General features: G+C 34.6%; 1 protein-coding gene and 1 non-coding gene across 3 annotated transcripts in view; both read left to right on the forward strand.

Moving 5' to 3' along the window:
• ASCC3 (activating signal cointegrator 1 complex subunit 3) overlaps positions 1–16,940 on the forward strand; it is a 301,569-nt gene that overhangs the window by 247,213 nt on the left and 37,416 nt on the right. The window lies entirely within an intron of this gene.
• LOC119062481 (U6 spliceosomal RNA) lies at positions 12,632–12,738 on the forward strand. Its single transcript, XR_005084982.2, has one exon. It is a non-coding gene; the product is annotated as a U6 spliceosomal RNA (small nuclear RNA).

Raw genomic sequence — 16,940 nt, forward strand, 5'->3', positions numbered from 1 at the left:
ACATTTGGGAGAGGGAAGGTGGGGCAAGTGTAGGGATTAAGTATAAATTGGTAGGTACAACAAAGATAGAGGGGTGTTAAGAACGGTATAGGAAACAGAGAAGCCAAAGAATTTATATGCATGACCCATGGACATGAACTACAGGGACGGGGCTGCTGGAGGGAATGAAAGGTTCCAGGTAGAGAGGGGCAAAAGGGGAAAAATTAGGAGAACTGTAATAGTATAATGAATAAAATAGTAATCTCTTTAGCATATTAAATTGTTGGAATTCAAAATAGCATTTTTTTGATGGTGGGAGAACTGTTTTAAAAAACGCTTTAACCAATGTCCACTCCATTTTTAGGAAGCTATCCTAAGGAAACAAGTGTATTGTCAAGATAGTATATATACACAGATGCTCATTCCAGAGTTAATTATAATAGCAAAAAAAAAAAAAAAGACTGCAAAAGTTTACTAAAAAGACCAGTATTTCTTTAAGAATAAATTATTTGTAATAAACCTCAACTTAAGTTTTTGAAAGAGAATCAGTAGAAAAAGTGTTTTTATTTGTTCTCATATAACCCCATATGCTCATTCTACCATTGAGATATTTATGCTTGCCCTGTTAAAAAATAAAGGATCACTTACTAATTAGCTGCATAGTTTTGAAAAGCTCCTTCAAGGAAAAGATCTAACTAGTAGACCTTTATTAATTCTTACCAGACTATAGTCTTTCCACTGTAAGAAAGACTAAAGTGAACACTTTATGCCGAGCCATCCTACACAAAGCAGAAGCCTGGGGGAATTTCTGCTCCAGTAATATATCATAAGCTGGCTGTCTTTGGATTTCTCAGCCCAAAGAAATGGATGTATCCCATTCCCATACTTAAACTTATTCTGAAAATTTTTGTTGTTACTACCAAATAAATACGTATATATGGTATTCATTAGAGTGGTATTATTTTATCTGCATTTTTTTTTAACTTACATTCTCCTAAAAAAGGACTCCACTTAGTTTACAATGTTTTCCAGCTGACAGTCCAATAGAATATAACCGTGTCAGAAATTTGACTACATCAGAAAGTTAGAACACATTTTGCTTTAAAAAATAACAAATCTGGAAAGTAAGAGTGATTTTCAAATGTCATTATCCTAAGATACAAGTTCTGTACGTTTTTATGATCCGTTTGTTATTTTGTATATAATTTAGAAGAATAATGCAGTTAGGCAGAAATACTATAATCTCAGTTTTAAAGTATTTCCATTGGTAATGGAGAATTCTTCTATATATGCGCATTTCACCTTTTTATATTTTGATCTTCCATACTGTCTATGTAGATATTTTCTGTTATTTATTTTTTCTTTTATTTAGTTATTTTTCAAGTACAGTTTTCTGTCTATTTCTCCCATTATTTTCTCTTATTTATTAAATAGTGTCAACAAACATGTAAGACAAATGCCAAGCAGGTATCATCTTCTACTGACAGATGAACAGATAAACTCTTGCAAAACCAGTGATGAGTTGGCACTTATTTTTCTGCCGGACTGAAAGCAAAGGTTGTAACCTTGAACTACTGTTATTTTTGTAAACAGTGAGAGAGGAAAGAATCATTAAGGCATGGATATAAGCAGTGTATGCAACTAAAATTAGAGAACAGGAAAGATAAGTAGGACCTTGGGACTCACACCAAAGTGATATGGGTGATACTAGACTAGAACTTAAAAGTTCGGTGAGCTTGTGTCCTATCATTATTATTGACTTGAAGTATGGTGTGATGATTATTTAAAAATTTTTTGGTAATAGAATGTATAGATATGTATCATATATGAATTTCAGAATTTAATGCTATAAAATACTCTTAGAACTGTGCTGTGAACATTTTCTTCCATCATTCAGAAGATCCTTAAAGATCTTTCCAAGTCCTGGAGCTAGCACCATAAACATCAGTCATCATCATATTATGGGCATATTAAAGTGCTCGAGCGCTCGTTAACAAAGAGCTAATAGAGTCCTGATAATCTCAGTTTTGCTATTTGTAGACCAAAAACAATGGTCCTTTCCTTTTCGTACAGGGCAAGAGTCCACAAATACAGAGTACATCTGTGTTTCAGTAAAATAAAGCAGAGTGAAAATAAAGGCCATACTTCCTCTGTCTGACGCTTGGTCAGAAACTGCCAAAACAAGTAGTCGGTTGCTACATTTGAGATCCTGGAATATGTATATGCCTGGTGTATTCTCATATTGCACTCTTGAAATTTAATTTGTAGTTAAGCAGCCCCATATAAGTACCAAACTGAAGAGCTATATTTTATAACCTCTGAACATGTACTTTGTTGTCTAACATTTAAAGCCCCAAGAAAATGCAAACTGAGGATTTAGGTTACTTTAGCTTATATAGTGTGGGATTGCCTATTACTGACTAGATAGGTAGGTAGGTAAGTAGGTAGGGATGTAGATAGTAGATAGATAGATAGATAGATAGATAGATAGATAGATAGATAGATAAACAAGTGTGTGTGTATGTTCCTGTAAGATGATAATGGGTTTGAATATGACTTTAGCCATAAGAATGCATGTTTGCTTTCTCTTGATTCACACGGAGCAGATGGATGCCTGACTGCCTGCTAATCCACAGCTGGAATGGTTTCAGCAGTTTCCACGTTGCTGGGTTAGAGTGGCTTTTGTAGTGGACTGAGAGGGCAGCAAAAGAGGGATATCATTATTCATCAGTATCCCAGTGGGAGCACTGCCAGCAGAGATTAATTTTTTCTGTTATGCTTGTAAAACAAGCTCAGGTGGAGTCTCTAATCCTCAGGGCATGGGTGGCAGATCAAGGAAGATGCTACAAAGCTAGTTAATTTTCTGTTTCTGGGGGAAACAGAAGCTCTGTTAGATGTATAAATACATGATTGCAAATTTAAGTAGCTCAAATCCAAATGGTATCTTCCCAGACATCTGGTACTAAAAATCTCTATTTTTCTTTGTTGTCTTTAAATATAACTTCTTAAAAGTTTGCCCTGGAGCCAAAATATTAGTAACTAAATATTAGGGAGTAATTAATTTTATGGGTTAATAAAACATTTAATTTTTCCAAACATAAACAAAAGCAAATGCTTTCTACCTAAACAGACTCAAAGTTAGATGCCTAAGGTACCCACTTAATTATTACCAGAAAATATGGCATTAGCTACCTGATTAGCAGGTTTCTTAAGTGTATATTTAGTCTATTTTTAATGCTTTTTATTTTTATTCTCCCAGTTTATAATTTCCATGCTACACCTGTTCCTGTATCTTGTATGATCTATCACTGTGTTCATATTTTTGTAGGCTTACACATATTTTTGGGTAAGCAGGTAATGTAGGCTTCAAAGTGAAGTTAGGCACTATTTTTAACAAATATAAAATCACTTAGACATTCAGAAGTTATTGTCTTAAGATTATTTATCTTTAATAGTTTTTTCATTACAAAAGTAAAATGTTTCCCAGGCCCATTGTACTTTCTTTTGACTATTTTCAGTACAAAATATCATCCATTAATAGTACTTTTGTTTGGATGTTTGCTTTTGTTTTGAGAAAAAGACAGGAAGTATTTTGAAGCCGAGCCAGAAGACTAAACTTGTTGATTGTCAGGCCGTGTAATTTTTTTGGTATAAAATTGGTCATGACTACGTGATAATGTATAGTTCCTAAAGTCATTCTGACTGCAGTGCCTGAAGAGAAGTTCCAAGGTGTTTTGTGACAGTAGCCCTCTGGAAACGTATGTCTTACCCCTCAAGGTGTTTGTTGTGAACAGTGTGGCCAACGTACATTCTCAGACATTTGTTAAAATCAGCCCTTCCTGGGACTGTGGTCACACCTTAAATACCTTTCTCTTAGTTAAGTTTTGGATATTTCTTAATAATGAGTCCAAATCAGGTTGTTTTACCCACAGCATTTTATAGTCTAAGGGCAGATGCACATTTTTGAAAGCTCTAAGTAGAATTCAAAACTAGCACTTCATGGAAGAGGCTCCTCCACAATGCAAGGTTCCCCAGGGGCCAGGCAGGCTTTCCAGTTGTGAGGAGAAAGCCAAAGGAGTAATCAAGTCTCAGAAAGACTAGGGAGCTGACTGAGAAGTTAGGATGAACCATTTTCTAAAAGTAATTTATGCAGCGGTATTGATTACTAATGCATTTAAGTCATTGTTTCCCCAAACTGTACCAAGTAAACCTCTCATTGTCAGTACCTTTTCCACCCAGAAGAAATAATGTTGTCATAAGCACTTTACCTAACTAAGAAAACCCAAAACCCACAAATCTGTATGTCTTTTTATTTTACACATGTCTACCATAACTTCTTCAAATGTGTCTTCTCAGATAGGCCTTGCAAGTGGTGTGATTAATTCTTGTACTAGCTTTTGACTGTCCATAAGGAGCACTATTTCAAAAGAGAACAGAAGTCATTTCCTACTTTAATTCTTAACTTTAAGCAATACATAAAAACTAGAATATTTATTGACTTTTTCAGAAATTTTAGAGACGTCTACATTCTTTCCTAATCAGTGCATACTTGGCTACATAATGGAACAATTCATATGTACATTCATAACATGCAAGCTGCCATTTCTGTTAGTTTCCTCTGAGAACCTAACTTTTTGCATTTCCAATAAATCAGAAGTTCCCTTAGAATATTTCAATAGATTTTAGAAAATAAACTTTTTACTTAATGAATAAAAACAGTAAAATGGAATACATGTGGGGAAATATCCTGAGCTATTTCCGCAACACCAGTAAGAGCCACCCAGCATACAGCTGACTTCCCACTGCTCTAGGTGCTATGTAACACAGGTCGCTCATCTTCTGAACTCGGAGCTGCAGAGACATGTTTGTTGATTAGACATCTAGGAAGATTTTTTGAGATTTATGATGTTCCTTAAACTTTTTTCATTGTATTTTTTCCATTACCATTTAACTCCCTTATACCCTCTTCCACCTCCCCCCACCTCCCTCCCCCCACAGTCACCACACTGTTGTCCATGCCCATGTCCATGTCCATGCCCTTTTTGTGCTCGATCCCTCCACCCCCCAACCATCCTTCTCCAGAGCTAGCCACCTGCTACCTATCAGGCCGTCTCTATTTGCATGTTAATTCAATTTATTCATTAGATTCCACATATGAGTGAAATCAGATGATATTTGTCTTTCTCTGACTAGTTTATTTCACTTAGCATATTCTCCAGGTCCATCCATGCTGTCACAAAGGGTAACTTTTTCTTTTTTATGGTCTAGTAGTATTCTATTGTGTAAATGTCCCATAGTTGTTTCATCTGCTCATCTGCTAGTGGACACTTGGGCTGCTTCCTAACCTTGGCAATTGTAAATAATGCTGTGATGCATATTTGGGTGCTCATATTATCTCAAATTAATGTTTTGGGGTTCTTCAGATAAACCCCCAGAAACAGAATTACTGAATCCTAAGGCAGTTCAATTTTTAATTTTATGAGGTAACACCATCCTGCTTTCCACAGTGGCCGCACCAATCTATACTCCCACCGATAGCGTAAAAGGGTTCCCTTTTTTCCACATCCTCACCAGCACTTACTGTTTGTTAATTTATTAATAGTAGCCATTCTGACAATTGTGTGGTGATATCTCATTGTGGTTTTAATTTGCATTTCTCTGATGATTAGTGATGTTGAGCATGCTTTTATATGTCTGTTAGCTATCTGTATATCCTCCTTGAAGAATACCTGTTCGGGTCCTTTGCCCATGTTTTTAGTTGTTTATAAGCTTTTATAAATTGTGGATATTTTTCCTCATCAAATGTATTAGCAAATATGTTCTCCCATTCAGTGGGTTTTTCTTTTTTATTTTGTTGATGGTTTCCATTGCTGTGCAAAACCTTTTTAGTTTGATGCAGTCCCATTTGTTTTTTTTTCCTTTTGTTTCCCTTGCCTGAGGAGACATATTAGAAAAATATTGCTATGAGCAATGGCTGAGATTTTACTGCCTATGTTTTCTTCTAGGAATTTTTATGGTTTCAGGTTTAACATTTAAGTCTTTAATCCATTTTTAATTTATTCTCATGTTTGGCATAAGAAAGTGGTCTAGTTTCATTTTTCTGCCCTGTCTAGTTTTCCCAACACCCTTTATTGAATAAACTATCTTTAGCCCATTGTATCTGCTTTCTTCCTCTGTCAAATATTGATTGATATAAAAGCGTGGGTTTACTTCTGGGCTCTCTATCCTGTTCTGTTGATCAGTGTGTCTGTTTTTATGCCAGTACCATGCTGTTTTTATTATTTGGCCTTATAGTATAGTTTCATATTAGGTAGTATGATTCCTCCAACTGTGTTCTTTCTCAAGACCACTGTTGCTATCCAGGACCTTTTGTGGTTTGTACTTTACTGTCATTTTAAAATTGTTTTACATTTATTGTTGAATTGATTTTATACAATTAGATTAATAGATTTATTGACTGGTAGCAAGAGATCAATGGTAATGTTCCACCAAGGGGAATGCTTCATGACTAATTTTTAAATGGTTGAAATATTTAAGGATATTGTTATGATTGTTGCTTTCTTGCACAACTTTTCATCTATAGGGACTTAGATAATGAATACTCAGATAACAAATACCCCACATAATACAAAGAACATGACTTTGGTTTATTAGAACTACACCACCATCATTAGGGTAACTGTTTTATTCTCTCTAAGTCTATTTTGTTATAGCAAAATAGGAAATGATGATACTTTTTTTCCACAGAGTAATTATTGTTTTTAATATATAGTAAATTGATGAAAGGACTCTGTAGTTAAGCGCTATTGTAATATTCTTCTTATACCACACTGAATGGAATCAATCTAGCTTTAGAATGATTAAGAAAAATGGTCAGTTTAGATATACAGAAGAAAAGAAATTGCATTTTTTTACTTGATGTTGGTCTATTCATTTTTTTAACTAAGAAAAGAAAAATAAGCTTTTTTGTAAAAAAAAAGTTTGATTTTTGTAAAAAAAATTGATTTATGCATCAAATTTTTATGAATCACCTACAGAATGTACTAGGCACTAAAAAGTTGGTTCTTTTATTATCAAATGATCTGCTGCAATTTCCCAGGAATACTCTGAACTTCGGATGGTAGGCAGTACCTATTTTTTCTACTCAAAACAAAAAAAAATGTACCTACAATCTACCAGGTACTATGCCATATATATCTTATCTCATTTTCTTTTAAGAATATAACAAGACCCTTTAGAGTAGGTATTATTTTTACTTATACTATCTTTTAGATAAAACTGAGGTTCTGAAAATGTAAGAAAGTCTATTAGAATACACCAGAATCAGGATTGAACACAGTTCTGTCTGATTCCAAAATTGGGTTACTTTCACATATACATATTGTCTCTGTAAGCAAAATAGTAAAAAATACTAAATAATCCATCTGTCATACTTATATCAGACAAAATAGACTTTAAAACAAAGGCCATAAAAAGAGACAAAAAACCCCACTACATAATACTTAATGGAGTAGTCCATCAAGAGGATATAACCCTTGTAAACATATGCACCCATCACAGGAGCACACAAATATATAAGGAAAATCTTAGATATTGACAGCAACACAGTCATCATACAGGATTTGAACACCCCACTGTCAACAATGGACAGATCTCCCAAGCAAAATCAACAAAGATGGTGTGGCATTGAATGCCACTCTAAATAAAATGGACTTAATTGATATATAGAGAAACTTTCACCCCAAAGAAGCAAAATATGCATTCTTCTCAAAAACATATGGAACATTTTCAAAGATAGGCCACATGGTAGGACACAAAACAAGCCTCAACAAATTCAAGAAAATTGAAATGGTATCAAGCATGTGCTCTGATAACAATGACTTGAAACTAGAAACCATCCTCAAGGAAAAAACTCAAAAACATTCAGATACATGGAAACTGAATAACATGCTACTAAATAATGAATGGGTTAACAATGAGATCAAGGAGGAACTTAAAAAGTACCTGGAAACAAATGAAAATGAACACAAAGCAACCCAAAACTGTGGGACACAGCGAAGTCAGTCCTGAGAGGGAAGTTCATAGCAATACAGGCCTACCTAAGGAAGATAGAATAATCTCAAATCAACAACCTAGCCCTACATCTACAAGAACTAGAGGAACAAAGCCCAGAAGCCCAGAATGAGTAGAAGGAAGGAAATAATCAAATTCAGAGCAGAATTAAATGACATAGAGACTAAAAAAAATATTCAAAGCATTAATAAATTCTAGGAGCTGGTTCTTTGAAAAGATAAACAAAATTGACAAATCTTTAACCAGTCTCATCAAAAGAAAAAGAGAAGGGACCCAAAAAATAAAATCAGAAGTGAAAAAGGAGAAGTTACAACCTATACCACAGAAATAGAAAGGAATGTAAGAAATTACTATGAAAAACTAGTGCCAAGAAATTGAACATCCTAGGTGAAATGAACAAATTTCCTGAAATATACAATCTTCCAAAACTGAATCAAGGAAAAACAGAAAGCCTAAATAGACAGATAACAACCAGTGAAATTGAAACAGTAATAAAAACAACTCCAAGCACACAAAAGTCCTGGACCAGGTGGATTTTACTAAACACTTAAAGAAGAACCACCTCCTGTCCTTCTCAAACTATTCAAAAAAATTCATGAAGAAGGAAGACTTCCAAACTCTTTTTATGCAGCCACTATCATCCTAATTCCAAAGCCAGGTAAAGACACAACAAAAAAAGAAAATTACATGCCAGTATATCTGATGAACATAGATGGTAAAATCCTCAACAAAATATTGGCAATGTGGATTCAGCAATACATTGATAACTCTGTAGTCAGTAAAACAAAAATGAGTTAAAATTAACCCATTTACAATAGCATCAAAAATAATAAAATACTTAAAAATAAATTTAACCAAGTATAAGACTTTTACACTGAAAACTACAAAACACTGTTGAAAGAAATTAAAAATCTAAATGAATGAAGAGCTGCCCCATGTTCATGAATCAGAAGACTTAATGTTGTTAAGATGACAATACTCTGCCTATTCATTTACAGATTCTACACAATCCCTCTCTAAATCCCAGCTAGTTTTTTTTTTTGCAAAAATTGCAAAACTGATATTATAATTCATAGGGGCGCAGAATAGACAAAGTAGTTTTGGGGATAAAAAAAGAGCAAAGTTGAAGGACCCATACTTCTTTATTTCAAAATGTACTACAAAGCTAGCATAGTCAAAATAGTATGGCACTAGCAAAAGAGTAGACATAAAATTGAGAATCCAGAAATAAACCTTTATATCACCAACCCCACTGCTGGGATTATACCCTAAGGACCCTAAATCACAGTTCAAAAGAACTTGTGCACCCCAGTGTTCATGGCAGCACTATTTACAATAGTGGAAACAGCCTAAGGTGCCCATCAGTAAGTGAGTGGATCAAAAGACTGGTACATTTACACAATGATTATGGTCAATTGATCTTATACCAGGGTGCCATTACAGGAAAATAGAGAAAAAATAGTCTTTTTAACAAATGTTACTAATATAATTGGATATTTACATAGTAAAGAATAAATTGGGGTCCTTTCTTCAAACTTCTCATAAAAATTGCCTCTAAATTGGCCATAAATCTAAATGTAGGAGCTAAAACTGTAATACTTTTAAAAGAAAACATAAATGTAAATTTTCCCAATTTTGAAATAGGTTATGGGTTTTTAATTTTTTTTACTCTCACCTGAGAACATGCTTATTGATTTTAGAGGGTAGGGAGTAAGAAAAAGAGAGAACTATAGATGTGAGAAGCATCAGTTGTCTTGTATACACCCTGACTGGGGACTGAACCCGCATGCCAGACATGTGCTCTGACCAGGAATGAAATCCACGACCTTTAGGTTTATGGTATGATGCTCCAACAAGCTGAGCCACACCAGCCAGGACAGGTTATGGCTTTTTATATAAGACACCAAATACAAGCAATTAAAAAATATATATGGAATAATTGGACTTCATAATAAAAGCCCTTGTGCTACAAATGATACCATCATGAAAGGGTAACCCACTGAATGCAAAACAGTACTTGCAAATCATACAGGGGTGAGATAAAAGTAGTTTATAGTTGTTTGTATGGAAAAAGACGTGCAGGTTATGATTATTACAACCGCTTTATTAACTCAAAAGAATGTCACAATGGCGCAGTGCTCTTAGGTACAATCTCCTAAGTCTCAAATTGCTGGCTTCATTATTTACACATTCTTGTAGTCTACTTCCTGTACTCAAGCACACTTTGGCACAGGATTCTTTAACCTACTGTTGCCTATTCCTGTACAACCTTTTAAAACAAACTTGCACCCAGAATATATAAAGAATTTCTTATCTCAATAATAAAAAGAAAATGGCTCAATTTAAAAATGGTCAAAGGATCTGAATAGACAGTTCTCCAAAGAAGAAAAATGAAAGGCTAATCAGCACATAAAAAGATGGTTAACATCATCAGCTATTAGGGAAATTAAAAGCACAATGAGACACCACTTTATACCGACTAGGATGATTATAATAAAAAAGACAGACGACACCAAATCCTGGTGTGGGTAAGGAGTTCCTGGAAGCCTGATACATTGCTGGTGGGAATGAAAAATGGTGTGGCCACTTTGAAAAACAGTTTGCCTCTTCTTCAGAATTTTAAGCAAGATTGCCATTTAGTGCACCATTTTCACTCCTAGGCACCCCTAAGACCTGCAAAGGATTGAAACACGTTCAGACAAAATCTTGTACTAGAATATTCATAGCAGCATTATTCATAATAGCCAAAAAGTGGGAACAACCCAAATGCCCATTAAGTAATGAATAGATAAAATGGACAGCAGTTGACTCTCAGAAGCTACCTCTCATACCCCAGTAGTTCTCCCCCCATAACTGTTTTGCTATACAATTTTCTCAGTAGTGCTCTTGATTTGTTTCTTGTAAACTTTAAAATAATTTTTAAACTAAAAATAATGCTCCTCTACACATGTGTAAGTCACCCTTAGGCTGGGGAGAGGAAGAAACCTCTTTATTTGATTTTACCGTCCTCTTCAAATTACCATCTTATTTCCTTTCTCCCACTTACTGCCAAAATAAAAAAAAATGAGATCCCAACCTGCTGTTTCCCATCCATTCATTCTTACTTTCCTATAATGTGGATTACTGTTGTTTGACATTTTCAGAGGTCTCCAGTGTCCTCCCAGTTACCCAAGTGCTGTAGTCTTGTCTTAGTGCTCATTCTCTTGGATCTTTTTCTAGTATTTCACATTGGTTACTTCTTGATACACTTCATCCTTAACATGCACTTTCACATCATTCCTAGTTCTTTTTCTGATGGGTTCGACATTGGCTCATCTTCCTGTGCCTACCTCTAGATATTCTCCAAACTTTTTCTTGGTTTTCTTTCTTTCCTCTGTACTCCCCTTTTCAGGTCACACCACAATTATAGTTCAATACATTACATCTTTAAATAGATGAATCTCACAGCATAGTCACAATCTTGACCTCCTGTGCGCCCCAGTTCCACACTTCCGTTTGCTCAGTGGGCATTCCCGCTCGGTTGTCCCTCTGTGGTCCAAACACAGAGTGTCTCAGTCTTGCTCCTCATTATTCCTGGAAGACTGAGGATTCTGGCCATTATCTTGCTCGTCAGTTGTATTTGGACTCTTCCATTCCCCTGAGATGATTTCCTTAGAATAAACCAAGGCTTCTCCTTTTCTCCTCCCCAGTTTCACATCATAATCTAGTTGCGAAGACCATTCAGTCCTTCCTTTATAATTTTTTCTCAAGTTTCTCCCTTTAAAAAAAAAATGTTCACTCTTTAGGTCCTGTCTGGATTCTCATCTCCCCCTTCCTAAACAACTGTGCCGAACAGTCTTCTAGCCCTCATCTTACTTTACATGCTCTATCCTGCTTAGTCCACCCGACTCATCCCTGCCGGTTCATGTTTTACAGCACCACTTGCTTCATTTCTCCCCTCAAAAATCTAATATTATGTACATAATAAAGCAGTATTTCCTTAACCTGACTGCCAAGGACCTCCACAGTCTTCCTTTTTAACCTACACCTTCCATTAGACTCTTACAGATCTACCCCCCTTCTCCCGACTCACTTTCTTACTCTCCCCCTTAACCATGCTGCATGTGTACTCAGTTTCACACCTTTGCTTATGGCTCCCACCTAGATAACGTGTATAACATTCATCCATCTACCTTGGCTCAGCTCCCTCCAAAAATATTTTCTTATTCAGATACAGCGATTATTACTTTTCTAAAATCATGACACCAGTGTGTTTGTTTCATCATTTGTCAATCACTCTTACATTTATTATCTTGTGATATTTTTTGTATGTTGGACTGTCTGGTATTTCATTTTTAGATTTATTTTACTTTTTGTATTTTAGTTCTTAATTCCTAGAAGAAAAATATTTAGTAGTTATTTAAATAGAAATGTCTTAATGTTTCCATTTTGGGGATTTTGTTTGTTTTACATTTTTAATATAATCTCACAGCCCATAAAATGGAAATTATAAAATCATCCTAATAAATATGTGAAGTTAAATGTAGAAGCAAGGTGATAAGAAAAAGTTTGTTTAGCTTTTAAAGAGAGATAGCTTTTAGTGCTCACTTCGGCAGCACATAGACTACAGTTGGAACGACACAGAGAAGATTAGCACGGCCCCTACACAAGGATGGCACGCAAAGTCGTGAAGAGAGCTTGTAAAGTGTGACATTTAACCATTTACAAGTATTATATTTTGCTGTTAATCTTACTTATTCCCTTTTAGGACTCAAGTCAACCAACCTCAAGACTTTTATTTCTTAGGAGGAGAATATCTAAACATCGTTAAGCTATAAGGCATTTTTATTATATCTTTGAAAACTGAGGAATTTTTTTCAAGTTTCATCAAAGAGCAATTTTTTAAGGACTTAGCTATAAATCCTGGGAAATAGAAGTTTCTGATGAAATTCTTACCACTGAAATTATTTTAAGCACAACAGGCCTGCTGGTACCCACTATCATAAGATCTCTTAAAATCCAGCTGTCATCCAGGTGGTCGTTCTTACAATGGAATAAATAAGGTATTATTTCTTGTTCATATTTATTTTTTGGCAAATGATTCTGTGCTTGACCTAATTGGTTGAAGGCCAAACATGTGTCCATAAGTTTAAAACATTGATATAAATCAGACACATAGGTCTTGAAAAGAAATACACAAAAATCTATGAGTAATTTCAGTGATATCCATCAGTATTCATATTTTTGCCATCTGCATATAATAAAATTATTTTGATATTTAGTGAAGGAAATTGTGTACCTATTAGAAAAAATACATGATTATTATATAATTAACTATGTCTTGTTTTATCATCTTCCAGTAAGTGTTTTATAACCAAGGATTTTTGTTTTGTTTTGTTTTTTAACTTTTTCTTTAACTTAAAATGTTAAGTTCATTCCTGATATATCTTTCACTGAATTTTGAGGTCATTATATGTTCCATGTAAGTCTGGAACATACAGTTTTGGGGTGTTTTTTTTTGGAGATTTACTTTATTCAGTATAGTAGCATATAATTTATTTTGTTTGAATAGATAATTTTAATAAAAGTACAAATCACAGGTTAAAAGCCATACTAATTATATATTTGATTAAAAAAACAAGTTGTGTCACACTGTTTTAGTAGATTAATGATTAATAAAAGATAATCTGAAATAAAGATAAAGATATGAGGCATATTTTCTTATCCCTCAATATATCTGGACTTGGCTTTGGTAAGTACAAGCTTATTTTTCAAACATCATTATAAAATACATAATATACAATTAATTTAGTACTTTGGAAAGACACAGAAATCAAACAGGGTTCCTATAAGGGAAATTTACTGAAATGTTTTTTCTACAGCTTCAGTGGCCAAAAGACAGCACTGGAATGTGAGAAACTAATTTTGGTTTGTTTTAACGCCTCAGAATGTTACAGATTAATCAAGTGCTACTTAAAGTCTAGAACTCATTAACTTTGTAAGTTTTACTTTTCCCATGACAGAGATTAAGTTATAGCACAAAGCTTCTTTAGCCTCTCACATTGGTCAGGCTGCAGTGTGCACTGCACAAGTGCCCTCTCACCTGCTATTTGGTGAGTTCAGTGCAGGCAGCGACGGCACATGGAAGTGCCAGTGTGCTGTTACGTCATGCTTACACGAGATAAGCATGAACCCATTCTGGCTGTTTCTTACCCTGGTAATCTGCTTAGGTAAAGCTGCCTCTCGTAGTTAGTGTACCTGAAAGAAAAACAGCTGCATAAATCCACATGCACACTCAAAATTCATTGTTCACACACTTTCACTAAAGAAAAAACTAACATAGATTGTAAGTATTTAATAGGCTTCTGATTGAATAAAGCTCCTGGAGCCCTAACTAAGCTAATCACTGAAAGACGTCTCTGCAGTATACATTTGCTATTTGTTCTTGGGAGAACAAGCAAGTAAGTTAGTGATACTGTGGTGTGAATAAACCTTTATGTAAGAGTGTGCATCCCCAGGAAACTCATACCAGTGTAAATATGCAAGCAGAATGTAGTGGTGTACACACATACGTATTTTTTTATTTTTTTACTCCATGCGGAGTAGCTGAGTTTATGGCATTTGTAGGACAGATTGAGGTTTGTGATGAAAAGGGAAACAAAATGAAAACTATTGAACAGCAGGGCCCATTTGATGTGATTAGGAAAGATGTTTCTTTATTCTGTTTTTTTCTTTTGCAATCTAAAAACAGTAGCAGGGGGTTGCAAGCAGAGTTCATCATAGGTTGTCAATCACTGTCATCTAACATTTGCAGGGAAAGACATCTTTATTCAAGGACAGCTGGGCAAATCAGAGACATAGATTTGCAGTTAGTGGCCTGTCCAGCCTATACTAAACAAACAAGGACTGGATAGTCAGACCAGCCTCTCACATAAAAACATAATGGACTCCACTGACCTCGCTGCCCTCCATTCAGCTTCAATCCCAGTTGCATAAAAGCTTCACTGCCCACTTTCAATTTCCTTTAATTACCTACATGGTGTAGATAAGAAAATGAACCTCACTTATAGTCAGTGATCACACACAGGAAATTAACTAGACAAGTTGTTTAAAATTAGACAAGTAATTTGGAGGTAAATAGAGTGTCCTACTGAGGAAGAAGTGTCTAGAAAGGGTTTTTGTTTGCTTATTTGTTTTTAAGCAGGGATTTTATTTTACTTACTCCTTCTGCTGATCCTGAGATTGCCACTTTTTTAATCATTTTGAACTAAGTAAGAAATCTTTTAAAATATTCTGAAACATCCAGAATAAAAGATTTGAAAGAGGTAAGAGCTAAGTAAACTTGTGAAGCAAACATGCCACATTCTAAAGAGCTTAGAAAAATTGTAAATTGGAATTTCAGGAGCAAATGATCCTGGTTCTCACAGGATGTTCTGGCAGAGCAGTGGAGGATTAAGTAGCAGTTGTCTTAAGTCAGTCTTCATTTTAAACTGCTTCTCAAGTCCCTCGTCACCACACACAAAAACTTAAAATGCTGGGTTTTAATTTATTCTAATTTATTTTTAAAAATTAATATGCATCATTCTTGTGGTTCATAGCACTTGAGGTTTTATTAGAAAATATTGTAGGGTTTCATGGTAATATAACTTTCTATAATACATTTTCATCAGAAAAGTTTTACCAGATATACAATATAAATGATTCATTCTTTTCACTGTCTTACCACAGTATTTTGAGTTAGTTCACTAAAATACACTGAAAAGACCACATTTCCTTTTCACACACTGATGTGCTTTTGAGAGCATTTAATTAATATGGATCTAAAAGAAACCTCGTTGGAGATTGGAGACTAAAGCCTGCAGTACCAAACATGTAGTTTAAGAAGACAGAATTCCTGAATCTTAATTGTTAATATGACTCTCTCTTACATTATGAGAGCATGGTCTTTCAAAGAGCCATTGTTTTTGTAACACAATGACAAAAATTACATGATTACTTGGATGAAATTAATGTGCCATTACTCATAAAGCACCAGTAAAAATGTGTATAGATACAGTTTCTTTGAATAATATTTAAGAATCATATTTCAATGAACGAATTAAATGTCATTTTAGGTAGTGAAGGGTATGTACATAATTATTTGCAACTGAAACCTATAGAACAAAACTCAAATAATTGAAACTCAAACGTCAGTTAGGATCCTGTATGGTATCAGATGTAAGGATTATTATAATAATAATAACGCCTGACACATATACCAAGTCTTACAGTGCTTAAGTGTTTCATAAACACTATCACATTGAATGCTCACACCAAATCCCAATTTAAGATGAGGAATTTGGGACTTAGGGAGGTTCACTTACTCTCAGAAGGTCACATAGCTTGTAAATGGCAGAGCTGAAAATCCAGCTCTTGTATCAATTCCCAGATTCAGTGTTCTCTGCCTCCTCGCACCACACCATTGCACCCTCGCCATCTCTCTTTCTAAGGGGATGAGTTACTACTGCATTCTTTGGACTCCCCTTAAATTCAAACACTGGAAGCAGAAAAGGAGGGATCCTCAAAGGAAGCAATAGCTTTTGATGAGACCTGTTAATTATGGGTATGTTTTAACTACAAAAACTATTATAGATTTGATATTATATAAAAATTTATAAATCAAGTATCAGCTCCTTTGAAGATCTCAAAAAAATGCCTGTGTCAAATTTAATAATGAAAAAGACATTTAGTTATTAAAAGCATATGTTAAATAATGAAATCTTATGTAGGCTCATTCTAATGAGTACTCTCCTGTAATAGGGTCCCTCTTTTTCAATTCCAGTTTGAACCTTAACCTGTCATTCTTCCCTTCTTTATTTAAAAATAAAATTTTTTTTACTCTAATTCAGCTAGGTCATAACCTCAAAGAT

This window comes from Artibeus jamaicensis, unplaced genomic scaffold, assembly GCF_021234435.1.
Source record: "Artibeus jamaicensis isolate MK-2021 breed Jamaican fruit bat unplaced genomic scaffold, CSHL_Jam_final contig_387, whole genome shotgun sequence".
NCBI classification, from domain to species: domain Eukaryota; kingdom Metazoa; phylum Chordata; class Mammalia; order Chiroptera; family Phyllostomidae; genus Artibeus; species Artibeus jamaicensis.